This window comes from Neopsephotus bourkii, unplaced genomic scaffold (assembly GCF_033783945.1).
Source record: "Neopsephotus bourkii isolate Nb327-2 ecotype Australia unplaced genomic scaffold, CSIRO-AGI_Nbou_v1 NB_234, whole genome shotgun sequence".
NCBI classification, from domain to species: domain Eukaryota; kingdom Metazoa; phylum Chordata; class Aves; order Psittaciformes; family Psittacidae; genus Neopsephotus; species Neopsephotus bourkii.
In genome coordinates, this window is record NW_026900744.1 from 5,910,503 (window position 1) to 5,924,494 (window position 13,992).

General features: G+C 44.7%; 1 protein-coding gene across 8 annotated transcripts in view; it reads right to left on the bottom strand.

Annotated features, from left to right (window-relative positions):
• The window catches only part of RNF220 (ring finger protein 220), a 225,369-nt gene that overhangs the window by 31,481 nt on the left and 179,896 nt on the right, over window positions 1-13,992 (bottom strand). The window lies entirely within an intron of this gene.

A 13,992-nucleotide genomic window follows, 5' to 3' on the forward strand; every position in this document is an offset into this window, starting at 1 on the left:
ATCTCTTAAGCACGGTGCAACAGCACCAGTCTGCAGGCTGTCCTTACTCTTAACAGCATCAGAAAAGGTATCATCTCCAAAGGCTGCAAAAGAACAATCTTCAGGAGACTGCAGAGAAGGCACTCACAGAAATGCTCTAACTTCATGTACTTTATGCTCTAAAATGCCCCTCAACACTGACATTTTTGTTCTCCACATGAGTTAAAGTTGATGGCACCGGAAAGCTCTCTCAAAGGCAGAAAAAAACAGAAGCAAAATAGGAAAGACTGGTTTTTCAGAGAAGTGGCTAACACAAAACCTGCATAACTAACAGGTAAGAGAAGGCCACAGGGACAGCTGGAATTAGTCCTTAATTCAGCTGCAAAGGGCAAGCAGAGACTAAAATACAATCAGAAACGCCGTTTTATTTTTTAAATGCATTTAATCATAGCTTAGATTTTTACAATACAAAACATTTAAGAACAGGAAACCTGTTTCTAGGGGAGGAGAAGAAATAAAACCCAGAAAGCCTCCACAGTTACCAACAGCTCCTTACAAGTACTTCAGTGACTAAATTCCAGTGCAAGCCAAAAAGAGTCCTGCACTTCCAACACAGGTGGGTCAGGCATAAGACCAGTTCCAACTAAAGCTTTAACAGTTCCATCTGAGACTGAAATGTTGAACACTTGCCAGTTTCTAAAACCTTACACATTACTTTGGTTCTCAAGCATTTTGCAGTCTGTGTTACTGCTGATAGTAACCAGGCTTCTTTTTCTTGAATCAGTGTGCAAACACTTACAAAGATGAACCTTCACAGGGTTATTTGCTGCCTTAGGTTTATTAATAGAAGGGAAACTAATTTACTCTTTCTTTTACTCTTTAGATCTCTCTTTATGAGATCTAATACTGGATATGCTCTCTCCCATGAGACTGGAAATTAAACATCTCCTGAAACCTAAGGTGGTGTAAGGTCCTCATTTGTGCTTGATTCTGCAGCAGATCTAAGCTGTTTGGGGATAGAAGCTAAGCAGGCAGAAATCTGCTCACTCTGGCTGCCTCCAGTACCTTCCTTCACTTAGCACCCCACTGTCCAGGCAGCAGACCTGACACGTGGCTCACAGAAGGTATCTGGTAGAGCCTGAAGGACCTGGCACATCCAGACAGCTGGTAACTTACCTAAGTCTGTGACTAGACCAGGAGCACATCCCACCTGCAAACATGTAGATGTCATCCTGGCTTTGCACATATTCCCCCCCCACAGGGGTTACATTTCTGCACTTTGAATGTGGTTCTGAATGAACACAACAGGCTAAAATTAATCCAGAAGCACTGAATACAAGAGGCATGTCCAAAGAATGAGGACATTCCCCAAGCATTAGAGTAGCTCTTTTAGGGCTACAGATGCCCAAGTCTGTTCATCCCACTGGGCTCTCAACAGCAGACTTATATAAGCTTGTGCTGCCAGCTGCAAACTTGCACTTTCCTAGCCCAGAATAGTGAGCGATATTTCTAACAGCCTACATCTGTGCAGAGAGCAGGGCAAGGCGAAGGTCTCATTTCCAAGGACACCATGCAGACGCAGTTCTTTACTGTCACTCTCTAGGAACGGATGCTCTCACTGATTCATTAAGCCCCCAATAAAATTTGTTTATATGGATTTGATATTTCTCTTCCCTGAATATAAAGAAGGTTCTTAACGAGTGATAACAGTAGCATGGCAATGATTTTAAGACTAACCTTTCCCTGGAAGCATAAACTACCTTTTACTTCAAAGTAATTGCCAGCCTTAATCTTTAGCAGAGGTAACACAATGAGCATTGACAATGCAGCATCCACCATCTGTGCCAGGTACTGCAGGAGCCAGACTTGCAGGTCAGCTCTGGGGTGTCACTGGGGCAGCTGTCATCCAGCAGACCTCTTATAAAGCACTTCATATACTGGCTGCATGCTGCTAGCCAACACATGTCATGAGCTGCAATGGCTTATCTAGTAAATCTTGACTCCTTCAGTTCATCACAATGTTTGGGAGAAGATTTAGAGGAGCGAGAGAGACCTGTCAAAGAAGCTGGGTAGTCTTTCAAAGATGCCTTAGAAGTCACAGTGGGTGATGGGGTGGTAATTTACAGGCATGGCATTTAACCTTCAGTAACAGCATCCCCTGCACCTGGCATTACTTTAGCCCATCACTTCTCAAAGGCCATAAACTTTGGACACACAGGTCTTCATTTTTCTTCTAGCTGCAGGAAACACAAATCATGCAAAGCTGGAGCTGCAATTTGGCCAGTCCCAGAGGTGATCTGAACCTTAGCCAGACAATGAATACTTGGAACAAGTGCCTTGAGGAAGCTGAAGGTGTCCAAAAGAGTGAGTGTAAGTGGGACCGCTCCCCATGTCTCTCCCTCTGCAAGGACACCAAGCATACATCAAACATGCACCTTTCCATCAATTTTGCTTCCAAGTGACTCAAGCCAACTAGTGGTTTATGGTTAGAGCTTAAGAAGAGAAAATCCGCTTACTGTGATACAGTTTACAAATATTAAAGTACCCTGAATTCAGAATCCTGGTGTCCTTGCTCTCAAAACCTTTGTACTTAAGAAAATCCCTTTTAAGTCTGAAAAGAAAATATTCCAGAGCTTTTGCTGAATCTGAGTCTCTAACAGGAACCACTGCATTGCCACAGAATCCTCTCCTCCCTACACAGAGAGTGCACAGGGATGGGTTTGGGCAGTTATGTGTTACAATGACAGATACAACTGGGATGACCTGAAAGAGCATTTCAGTCAGAAAGGAGGGTGTAGCAGAGAAGTTCATAGGTTAAGATGAGGGACAGGAGAAGGGTACATTTTCTTTCCTGATCAAACACGGACTCCCAGGCCAGCAGCTAAAGGAAACCACAATAAGATGATCCAGCTCTTAGATCTTTGCCAAATATGGATTTCTTTTTAACATGACCAAGTGCAGTCCATTGCAACATGGTAAAAATAAAGTGATTCAGAAAGTGTATGCTAACTGCTGACCAAATTAACCTCTGTAAACCCAGAGAAGACTTTGAATATAAGTAGGGCTATCAGTTTTAGGACTTCAGAGGCTGCTTTACAAAAAAAGAGGGGAAAAAACCCTCCACAAAGTATGTTTCTGATGTGACTCAAAAGGTCCATGAATCCCAGTACTACCCCTGCACACAAGAGAACAGCAAAGAGCTCAGTTCTGCATCACCTGCAGAGCAAATGGCCTGCCACTGGCATCCTAATGCCCTTTCATCTGCAGCAGGGGTGAGGGATGGATTTTGAGGCCAGTTCCAGTGGGCTGGGGTTTAATGCCACAATTTCGACCTGACCCTCCTTGTCTAACTTCTTGGGGTTGCTTCCATGCACAAAGCCAGTGAAAACACCCAGGCAGCTGTTCAAATATTTGACGTCTGAACTGCTTGACATTATTCATTCATCTCAGGCTCATTCAAACCAGATTTTTGGAAAAGTGCTGTTATAAATGGATTAAGAGGACCACTAAATGCAAGGAAGGCCTGATAGGATCACACCTGCTTCTCACTAACTCAGCCCAAGTGTAAAGAGGGCTCACAACTTCCAGCTCCTGCTGGTACTATATGCTGCCATCCAGGAGCAAGGAAAATGTGAGATGGAGTGCAGAGGGTGTCGAGCAGAATAAAATTGCCTTTGCAATAGCATTGTTTTGGACCTACCAGAGGAGAATGGGAGCTTCCAGAAGACCCCCTACCATTACACTTGAGTGATCTGCAATTCAATAGCGTGTACTAGGAACAGAGGAGGGTTCCTCCAGCAACGCTTGGCTTCTGAAGGTCACACAGTAATTCAGAGCCATCAGCAATGCTGCCGAGAGTGAACCTCTGAAGCCACTGCTACTATCCAGAGGTCAATGCTCGGAACCAGAACTTTATCCCAACGTGTTAATAAACTGAAATCCAACAACTGAATGTTGTGTGTTTGACCTAGGAATTTACAGGAGACTGTTATTCGCAGAAGCAGCTGCAACTCTTACAAGGAGAGGTGTCACCTAAGGCCTGAGGAATGTAATTCCACATGTGAATTTGAAAACGCTGCTTTCTGATGAAGAAAGAATACACCAAAATGCAGGCTCTCCTGTATCTTTCCCTTTCCTTGTTGAAGAAATTTTTGCTCTTGCTGTGCATTTGTTAGGAGGGGCAACCACTTGTCATACACTGCCAGCCCCGATACAATTAGCCTCCTGATGCTAAAGCAGCACAAATCTCTGACAGTTTTAATCCCAGCTGCCTCCTTAAGGTCCAGACAAACAGGACTGAGCAGGCAGGTCAGACGCTGGGGCCATTAAGCAGAGAAAAAACAAAGTTACAGCTCTGTCTCCAATCCCCATTGCTCTTGTAGCCAGGTACTCTGACAAGCAATTCCAGCACCGGTATTGAGTGGCACCTCTATAAACCCTGTGACAGTTTGGGAGACAAACTCACCCATCAATCAGAATGTACCTATCAAGATCACTTACCTAGAGTGCCCAGCCACCCTCCAGCACTGTGTACACAGCTTTGCTTGGGCTGGCCTTGGAGCAGTCTGTCTGAGCACCAATTCAAGGTAGTTTCTGAAAAATTTAGGTACTCTACACAAGCAACAGTGATGCTGAAATACTGACTCAAGAGCTCTGAAGAGCAGAAGAAATTCACATGCCTTTTCACCACTGCCAGGCTGCAGGCACTACAGCAATTGGCTGAGCTTGAAGGAGACTGGAAAACACTTCCCACTTCCTATTAATAATGGCTGGAGATAAATCTCACCAGGAATCATTTTATTCCCCCTATCCCTAAGTTGTCACAGTACTTTTTCTTTTTCCTAAGCCATCCACTATGCCTAAACATCCTCTTTGACCTCTGCTCTGCTTCTCAAAACTCTCTTCCTTTGTGCAATCCCCCTGATGATTGGCCAATTCAACACCTCTCAAGTGAATGGTGGCTCAAGCTAAGATCCAGAGTCATTAGCGTTATATGTAAGCAGATTCACAGAACAGATAAAAGGGCCTCACATTCAAGTCCCTCCTTTCCTCCCTCACATTCAGTGGCAGATGGTCAAAGTGACAACATATGCTGCTTCAGGTGCTGGCAGCACTGCTGGCTCCTATGCAGACATGAGCTCACATGGAGACAAGCAGCCTCAGGACTTGAAAAGTGAGACAACCACACCAGTGCAGACTCAAACGGCCACAGACACATTTCATCAGCACAGGTAGGAAAGCACAGATCCTCTGCGCCCCACCTTTGATCCTCAACTCCAGTCTGGGCAGATAACTCAGTTCTGGAAGCAAACTCTTCTGTATACGTGTCATTATCACTCCAAATAAGAGCAAGGAGCAAGACAAAGATGCTAGTGTTATTATTTGCACCATTGTTGTAAAGCACCTACTAGCTGCTGCTCATGCAGAAGAACAAATTCATCTGTGTAATTAGTGTTTCTCCTGTTTGGCTCCCAAGGAATTGGGGGGGGGGGTGTCAAATCTATATTGGAAATAATTCCAGAAATTCAGAATTTTGTGTAAATTCTGTAAGTGGGTCTAAATCCAAATCCATCTTGGGGGCACGCAGCTCTGCTGGGGCCTGTTTTGGCTGGGAAGAGGCATTCGTTCTGCTTGCAGGTAATTTACACGTGTTCGGGAAAGAAGAAAAAAGCCTCCCATAAATCTCCAGCAGTGCAGCCTTTGCTAATTACACTCCTTGCAGTGACCCCCTCCTGCACAACCTCCCTTTCCAGCACGTTCACTCTATTTTCTTAACGAAATGTCACTTGTTGGCTTCTTGGAGAGTAAAAACAACGAAGGCAATAAAAGTAGTTTATGCAGACACACGGCCAGGCCTCACACACTTCCCAAGAACGGCTCTAAACTGGGTTTATTTCATCAGCTGCTGAAGTATCCCCGACTAGCACTAAGAAGACAAGGTGGCACGGATGCTGTTTCATTTTAAAAGGCCTTTGGGAAGAAAGAGAAAGCCATTAGGGATTCTTGAAAACAAGAGGAAAGCAGAGATGATGCCACGCTGAACAGGAGTCTGTCTGCAGATCTACCAACACAATCTCAGCCATTATTTTTGGGACAGTGAAATTGTTCCCCCCTGTTTGTTTGCTTTTCCTAGCACAAACAGGGATAGAATAGTTCTTCTGGTGACTCTCCTAGCCTGTTGCAATAAAAATGACATTCAGAGGCTATTAAAAGCTGCTTATAGGGCAACAGTTTTATTTCTCTTGAGCCAGAACCTTTTCAAGCAGAACAGTGATTTACCTGGAAAACCAAGACCCAACTGTTCCATTACAGTGTACACCTGGAAGAGCAGATGCACCCATCTGATGCATCTATTAGCTCCCACAGAGGCACAAAGAGGCTGCCAGAGACCCGACGGCTTACCCGTGTCTTGGATGCTTACAGTGATCTCTGCTAACAGATCAGAGGAACAGCTGCCTTTAAGGAAAGGGGCCATATAATTTTATGACCATTAACATCATTTTGCAGCAGCATGCTGAACAAAGGGCAGGCAAGCTCTGCTGTACAGGGTAAGAGCCAGCTGCTGCAGGGCTCAGGGAAGAGGCTTCCCCACCCCTCACAGCACCACGGAGTATTACAGATTTCTTTAATGCCTCTCCATAATCCATCAGGTACAGATTGTGGCTACAGAGGTGAAAAACGCACTCAGACCAAAGGTCTGATCTGGTGTGGCCATTCATGCATGGCTGCCTCCTAGAGCCTCATGCTGGTGTGATGCACTAAGGTGAGAACAGTCTCACTTCTATCTCAAAGGCTGCTCTTCAAAACCCAGTGCTAGAGTACAAAAGCAGCAGCAACAGCCATGGTCTTTGCAGCTACAGCTCCTTTTCCAGTCAGGGAAAGGTGGATCTGAAAGCTTTTGTTCCCCTGGGGAGAGGGTGGAAACAAACAAAAAAGGAAGAGGGAGAATTAAAGTAATCTTGAATCACTAAGCAGATTCACATCACTGGATCAATAAGCACCACTGACAGGGATCACAGGAATGTCGCAACTTTGCCAATAATAAAGCAGCACAGCAGAGCTTGGAGGATGACTTTTCTAAGGCAGCCGAGCATGAAGCAGCAGGGCTGGTGAACAGCTGAAAGTGACACCCTGGCTTACAGTGGGCTACTGCCTGTGGTGGGGCTTGATGCAGTTTGCTTTAAATACTGATGAGCACAGAGATTGTATTCATGAGGGAAAGGCAGCCAAGGACTGGAAAAACCAAGGGCTAAATTTCACAGGCCAAACCCATGTGCTTTTCCTCCCAAACTAATTCTTTTCTAGGTTGGAAAGAAGAAAGAAAAATCAGTGCTAATTTAATCAATTGATCAGCCTATTGATTGCAAAACTGGAGCTGCTAGTTAGCCATGTGCTGTAATGCCCTCAACTCTGAAACCACAAAACACACCATTGATTTCTTCACTTCCAGCTCCAAAATGAGAAATAAAGCTAGGCTTTCAGTGGAAAAGCAACTTCTTCATCCCGGGAGAAGATGCAAGCAAAGAAGAGACGCCAGGAAACAGGGACAGCACATCTTGCGAGGTTCTAACTGAAATTAGTTACAGATGCAGTCACGGTGTCTTGTGTAAACTCTATCGATTGGGTGGCTGACAGTCTTGGGAGCCTCCATACTAGGACAATCAATCCGGCTGCAGTGTCACCTGCCACTTTGCTGAACAGTTGACAATGCAATTATCCAGTGTGGAGGCAGGGAGTTGGCGTGTGTCAAACGCAGTTAGCCACTTTCCGGGCACTACTCGATAATGCGTTTCACCGCCGAGTGTAAGAGACGACATGTGAAGACAGGAGTTTACAGCCATTGAGACCCATGCTCCCTTCTTCCTTTAGAAAAATCTCACTGCCCCTGACTTAACAACTGTATTCTAAAATGCTATTAAAATCACGTCAATCAACTTGTGTGTGCTTAAGGCTGAAGTTTGACCTGAGTGTCCAAGAAGTAGGTTGCAGTTGTAGCGAAATTGCAGATATGCAGGGGGAAACAAATAATTATCAAATGACTTCTTAAAGTCTGGGATTCTCAAAACCAGAGCAGACAGACCACTAGAAAAAAGGACTGCAGAGAGCAGGCAAGCAAATGCAGCAGATGCGAGTGGAAGATCTTATGTTGAATGTCTAAGACCCAGGAAAACCGAAGTTTAAAGGGATGCTGTCAACTTGGTATCCAGTTTCAAAAAACAGTAGTTTCAGGTGCTGTTCCTGCTCCCTTCCTCCCCCCTGCCAATTTTCGAGGTGTTACAACTACACTTTCTGTTTGCTTGCTTTATTTTACCTCCTTCCCCTGTTCCTGGGTGACACACATCCCTTTTCCTGACCCAACTATGATACATAATACTGCCAGGTGGAGAGAATTCCCCTTCTTCCAGCTGAAAGTCTTTCCCTGGTTAGAGTGGCTGTCAGAATTACGTAAATCAAACAGCAAGGTTTAGTTGATTGTGCTCCCTTCAGCTAATGCATTCTGGCAGTCTGAGCAAAAAAAATTAGGTTCTTACATTTTTGCATGTGTTCAAGTTAAGGAAAATGTTCTACCAACAAGCAGGACTTTTAAAGGCAATAAACAACATTCTTTTTCTGTTTGCAGTTACAGTGATTTTTGCTTTGCCAAGTCCCATTGATTACTTTGTGTTCCAAAATGAAGAAAATGCTGCTCCGTGAAGCAGTATATGAACTTTACACACACAGGATATCAAGCACCATCTACATGGTGGGTCCTGCTGGCTTTTGTACGTGAGGTATAAAGTAATTCTGAATCTCTTTCTTTTTAAATCACATACTATTCTCATCTGGTTTTCCTGCTCAATAAAGTCAACTTCTGAAATGAATATACAGTACAGTACCCAAGAGATCTTTATTAGCCACAGAATCTCTCACATTCTGTATGTAGGCACAAATCACAGAAAACATCCAAGTATAGCCCATTTGATTATTGCATCTAACACTATGTAAGCAGATCAGTTAGCATTTTAGGTCAAGTATTACCTTATGGACAAGTACGTGCTCTCAAAGGAGAGAGGTGCAAACATTAAGGAGTGGTTGGGCTACTCTATCAGACCAGTACAAAGTACCATCCTTCAGCCACAGAGAGATTACCCAGGATTACCACCACTATACACAAGGGCTGAGGTAAGGCATACAAGTGCTCTGGGACTCAGCAGCCCACTAAAGAGGGGTATAAGGCACAGAATAAGCACTTGAGAAACATGAAATTTATACATCTCACCCACTTGAAAGCTTAGAGCAGGTAGAAGCGACCAGCAGAAAGTAGCAGCCCAAATAAGGAAAAGCTGTAAAGCCAAGAAGGATGCTCAAATGTATAGATGCATTCACCTTAGAGACTAAGCTACAAGGGATGCTGACAGTGGAAACATGACACAGAAAGGCACTGAACTGAGCTCCTGTTAAGTGGAAGGAAGAGCAGAATTTCATTATGGCAAAGATTTCCTATACTCTTGCATCCAAGCTGAAGTTTGCTTTAGCCTGCCAGGGTAAAATGAATGAATTCTGACTCATCTATACAGAAATAGGGATGATTCTATTTACTAGACCGTTCTTCCAAAAGACCTGAATATGCCAGTGACATCTTCTATTTCCCACACAGTCTCTTAGGAGAAGTCACACTGTTTAGCTCAAATTCTTTTGCTGAATTTAAGTAAATCAATTTACAGCCTCTTAGTATGATCCTAAATGTAGCCTGAACCTCCTGGCATGGAAAAATTGAAAGTCTCCTTACCTCCTGATGCTTTCCTACACACCTCATTATATATTACCTAAAAAGGAGGGCACAACTGCTATTAAGGGTGATTCTAGAGCAAAACTTTAAAGCTGAATTGCCAGCTTTGCTAGTATCTTTACAGCATTAGAGAAGATGCCTCTACGCTTCAGTTCCCACATACGTGTCAAACACAGATGTTTGTGGAGTTCTGTTGTAGAGTCTGATGTTCACAGAACTGCACCGAGAATTGCAACGGAGTTTTCCTCCTCTACTTGGAGCTTTCTGCCAGGCAGTTACTAGGCACAAGCAAAGTCACTGTGTTCACAAACACCTGCTGCTGAGGCAGGAGACTGAAAAGCATCTACTGAGATTTTGAGGGCAGGACCTCACACTTGAAAGCATGCTTCTAATGCTGCATGTATTTAGAAGGAGAAGAAATTGTAAGAGCGTACAGTTATTGCCCCAGTGTTCTTCCTTAGACAACTAATCCATGCTGGACAAAAGCTGGCCTAAAGCATTTGCTGCTCAAACTGAAGAACATCTTGATTCTGCAGAGACAGAAAGTCAACAGTGGGAATGCAGCCATCCACTGCAACCTTTCAGATATTTTAATACAGTCCCACTTTCCAGGCAGCTGCCCTAATGGTACATGCCATGACAGCCAATGCAGATGGGCACCCGAGTATAACTGCAGTTTGTTACAGCTTATACGGCTTTACTATGGCCTTGTACACATTTGCTAAGTCTTGCTTTTCTTCTCCCTTCATAAGACATTAATGAACAGATACAAGCCCTTTGCCAGCTTGGGAGGAGGACAGCACAGAGAAATAAAGAGAAACTTCAGAGTTAAGTAATCCCTGTGTGTTTCTCCTTCTTCAAGAGCATCACAATTTATCAGACAGATCCTTGTCACGTTGATCTTTCTTAGAAAGCATCCTTCCCTGAAAATGCCCTGCTTACCATTTTAACATTTTCAAAGTCTTTCTCTCTTCTGTGTTACTTTTGATGCAACTGATCTGCTGAAGGAAAGAGATCCACAACAGCAGTGGTGACTAGCTTGCTAGTGCACCCAGAGGAAGGCTTTTTGGTGGGGGAGCTGGAGGGGAGAAGAGGGGGACAGAACTTAGCTGCAATCCTTCAATTCTTTCATATCTAAAGAGGACAGCAATCTCTGTTCTATCAGATCGCGTGGTTCGTGCTTTAAATGGTACTTGCTGCCAGCTTGCTTTCCCTGTCTCTCTCCCTTTGAAGCAGACTGGACAGCTTCCTCAAGCTGGCGTTATCACTCCCTCTAACCACTCTTGGCAGGCAATCTAATTCCCCCTGAAAAGGTCACCGCCATTTTAACTGCCTTTCAATCACATTAAGCACGCTGCCGCTCGTGCTCAGAGCACTGCGCCTGCAGCTCTCCTGACTGAGGTGCGATCGATAAACTGACATCCCGTCCCCCCACCCCACCCGCTTCTCGCCTTCTTCCCCTCTCCTGGACAAGCCCAGAATGGAGGGCAAGAAACCAAGTGACCAAATCCTCTCCTCAAGTCCAAAGCAACAGAAGGGAGCTGCTAACCTGGCATTTACTAATCTTCGTCCCATCTGCTAAGAAACAGAAGGGTGCAAGCATCCCCCCCCCTTCCCTAGACCTACAGAGGCAGCAACTTCACAGGACCGTTTGCTTAGGCACCGGTCCAGACACCTTTGAAGCTGTGTTACAAAGAACAAGCCTCCCTCAAGCTTCCCTCAATGCAATCATTACCGTTATCTCTCCCTCCACCCCCCCCTCTTTTTTTTCTGCAGTTACAAGTTATGTGTTCCACCCATCGATCCCTGTGTAAGACACTGTTTTAAGTCCTCTTGCCTTTTGACTGTGCTAAGCCGTTTAAGAGATGACAGCGGCTTCTATCAGTGCGAAGCTGATGTGATTCTTTTCAGATAAAGCACTTCTTTTTTTTTTCACTCCCCCCTCCCTTTCCCTTCTTTCAAGTAAGAGACATACACACAAAAAGAGACACTGAATCTTTCAAAGGGAAAAAAAAACCCTTTTGAACTTCCCTCAGGAATTCTTTAAAAGGATAACCTTACAGTGTAAACACTGAGGGTAACGTGCATCCATTCTGGAGAGGAACAGAAGAATTGCTACAAATATGTTGAGCATTAAAAGAAAACATCAGAGAGGGAGCCACTTGATGCTTTCACTTGCAAAGCCTTGCTGGCTTCCTAAACACAGAAACTCATTAGACAAAGATGGCATGAAATAATCCCCTGCAACAAAGAGCTTCAGAGAGGGATGACTCAGAGACATGGGGATGGATGGTTACTGAATGTTCAGGTATTTCAAGAGAAATTTTAGTCTTGTGACACTGGACTGAGGCAGGGAAATATTTTGTTATTATAACTGTATAGCTTTTCACTTTGAAGCACAAGCTTGATTCAAGCAGCACCTGGTGTTTCATGCTGGTAGCCTTCTGCACCTATCCTAAACAGAAGCAAGAACTCTCCTGCTACAAACCCCTACTTCAAGCAGAACCTCTGCTGAAACAAAGTGGTTCCAAATCCTAGATAACTGCCAATAATCTTCATTTACACCCTGCATTCTTCCAGTTTTGGGTCAGCAGATTAAGTGATAGAAATTATCTTTTAAGAAGCCAGGAGGACAGCTAGATGTACCAAGTATTTCCTGACTGAATGCCTCCATCAAACCCAACAGCTTAAGAGACAACATACTGATCCCTGCACTTCTCAGTTATGCTATGCTCCTGCTTGCTGCCATCTCCTGTCCTTTCCACCTGCTGCCTCAAGTGTGCCAAGCCATGTGCTTTGGCTCTGCTGCCCTAGACCTGACTGAGGATTTGCAGCTGTAACACAAATAAGGGCAACAGAATTTCCACCTTGTAAGCCAGCCTCATAGGTGACAGGAGCAAGATTTCCCTGCAAGAGCTCTGGAAGCAAGAAAGAGTCACCCGAGGAACCACATAAGTGAGAGTTTCAGCCTGTGATTGCTCCTAAGGATTAGACCACCTTCCAAAACATCGGAGCAGGGCTCTTCATTTCCCTGACCTTCCTGTTTTCAAGAAGAAAAAAAAAAACCCAACCTTATCCCACATGAGAGCCTGGCAGGATCTTTCATATAATTAGCAAAGAGTTTGCCTCACTTTTGAGAGCGATACGAACTTTGTACATTAATGAGAAATGATAAAAAGAAGAAGCCAGGACCTGTGTTAAGTCTGAGTCACTTCTGCAATGCTGCCCAATGGCCTGGCCGATTCATGCTGGCCACCGCATCCTGCTCGCCCTTCGCCCAGCTGCGACATCTCCTCAAAGCAGCACACCATTAAAACCAAAATTAATGAGACACACGGCCATCTATTTTCCCCTCTGGTTTTATGTATTTCCCCATGTCATCTCTTTAGACACCGGTGACATCCCTGTAGCCTGGCAAAGGCTGTCTGGCATTATAAAAGGCCTTCGATTTCCACATCACTGCTACTTCACAGCAAAGGGAACAGAGCCAAATACAAAGCCCCGGGTGACAGGGGTTAACGAGGGCCTTGCCAACTCCAGACAAAGCAGTTTTAAGCATTGGAAAGCATCTCCAAAACGTTGTGCTGTGCTTCAGGGCTTTAAATTAAGAATTCTGTCCCTAAAACAAGGCAAGAGCCAACACTGGCAGAGAAAGGGACAGTCACCTTTAAGGTTACCTGAGAGTGCACAAAGCAGGCCTGACTGATGGAGACCTCTCAACGCCAGCAGCCAGAAACAACATGAAAACCACAAAAGGGAGCATAAAAATGTGTAACTTGCTTAAAAGGAAACAAGAAGCAATCAGCCAACTATGGGAGATTCCAGCTTTGCTTTGGCAAATATTACAGAAACTTCTAGCAGAGTAAGTAGGTACCTTGCAGATATTAACTGGTCATCCCAAAATACTAGGTAGAAAGTTGGTGGCACAAAGCTCCCCTGCTTAGGGAAGAGGACACCTCTCTAGAGGTCCTCTGCTGTTGAATCTGCCCTAGCTGTTGAATCCAGCTGCCAGAAGAGTTGTGCTCCAGAGGAGGAAAGGCAGGGAGAACCATATGCACTAGGGACCTGCCAGCCCCTCAGGTGGAGTCACCTCTTCAGCAGTGGCTCTGCTACCAAAACCCGCACAAGGAGGGTGTTCTTCACAACAAATGCTACCAGGAGGTTCCTGTGCTTGCAAGCTGATCTACAGACATCTTTTCATCCAGCACCACAAAGGGAAAGTGTCTAATTCAAAAGCCTTCTCA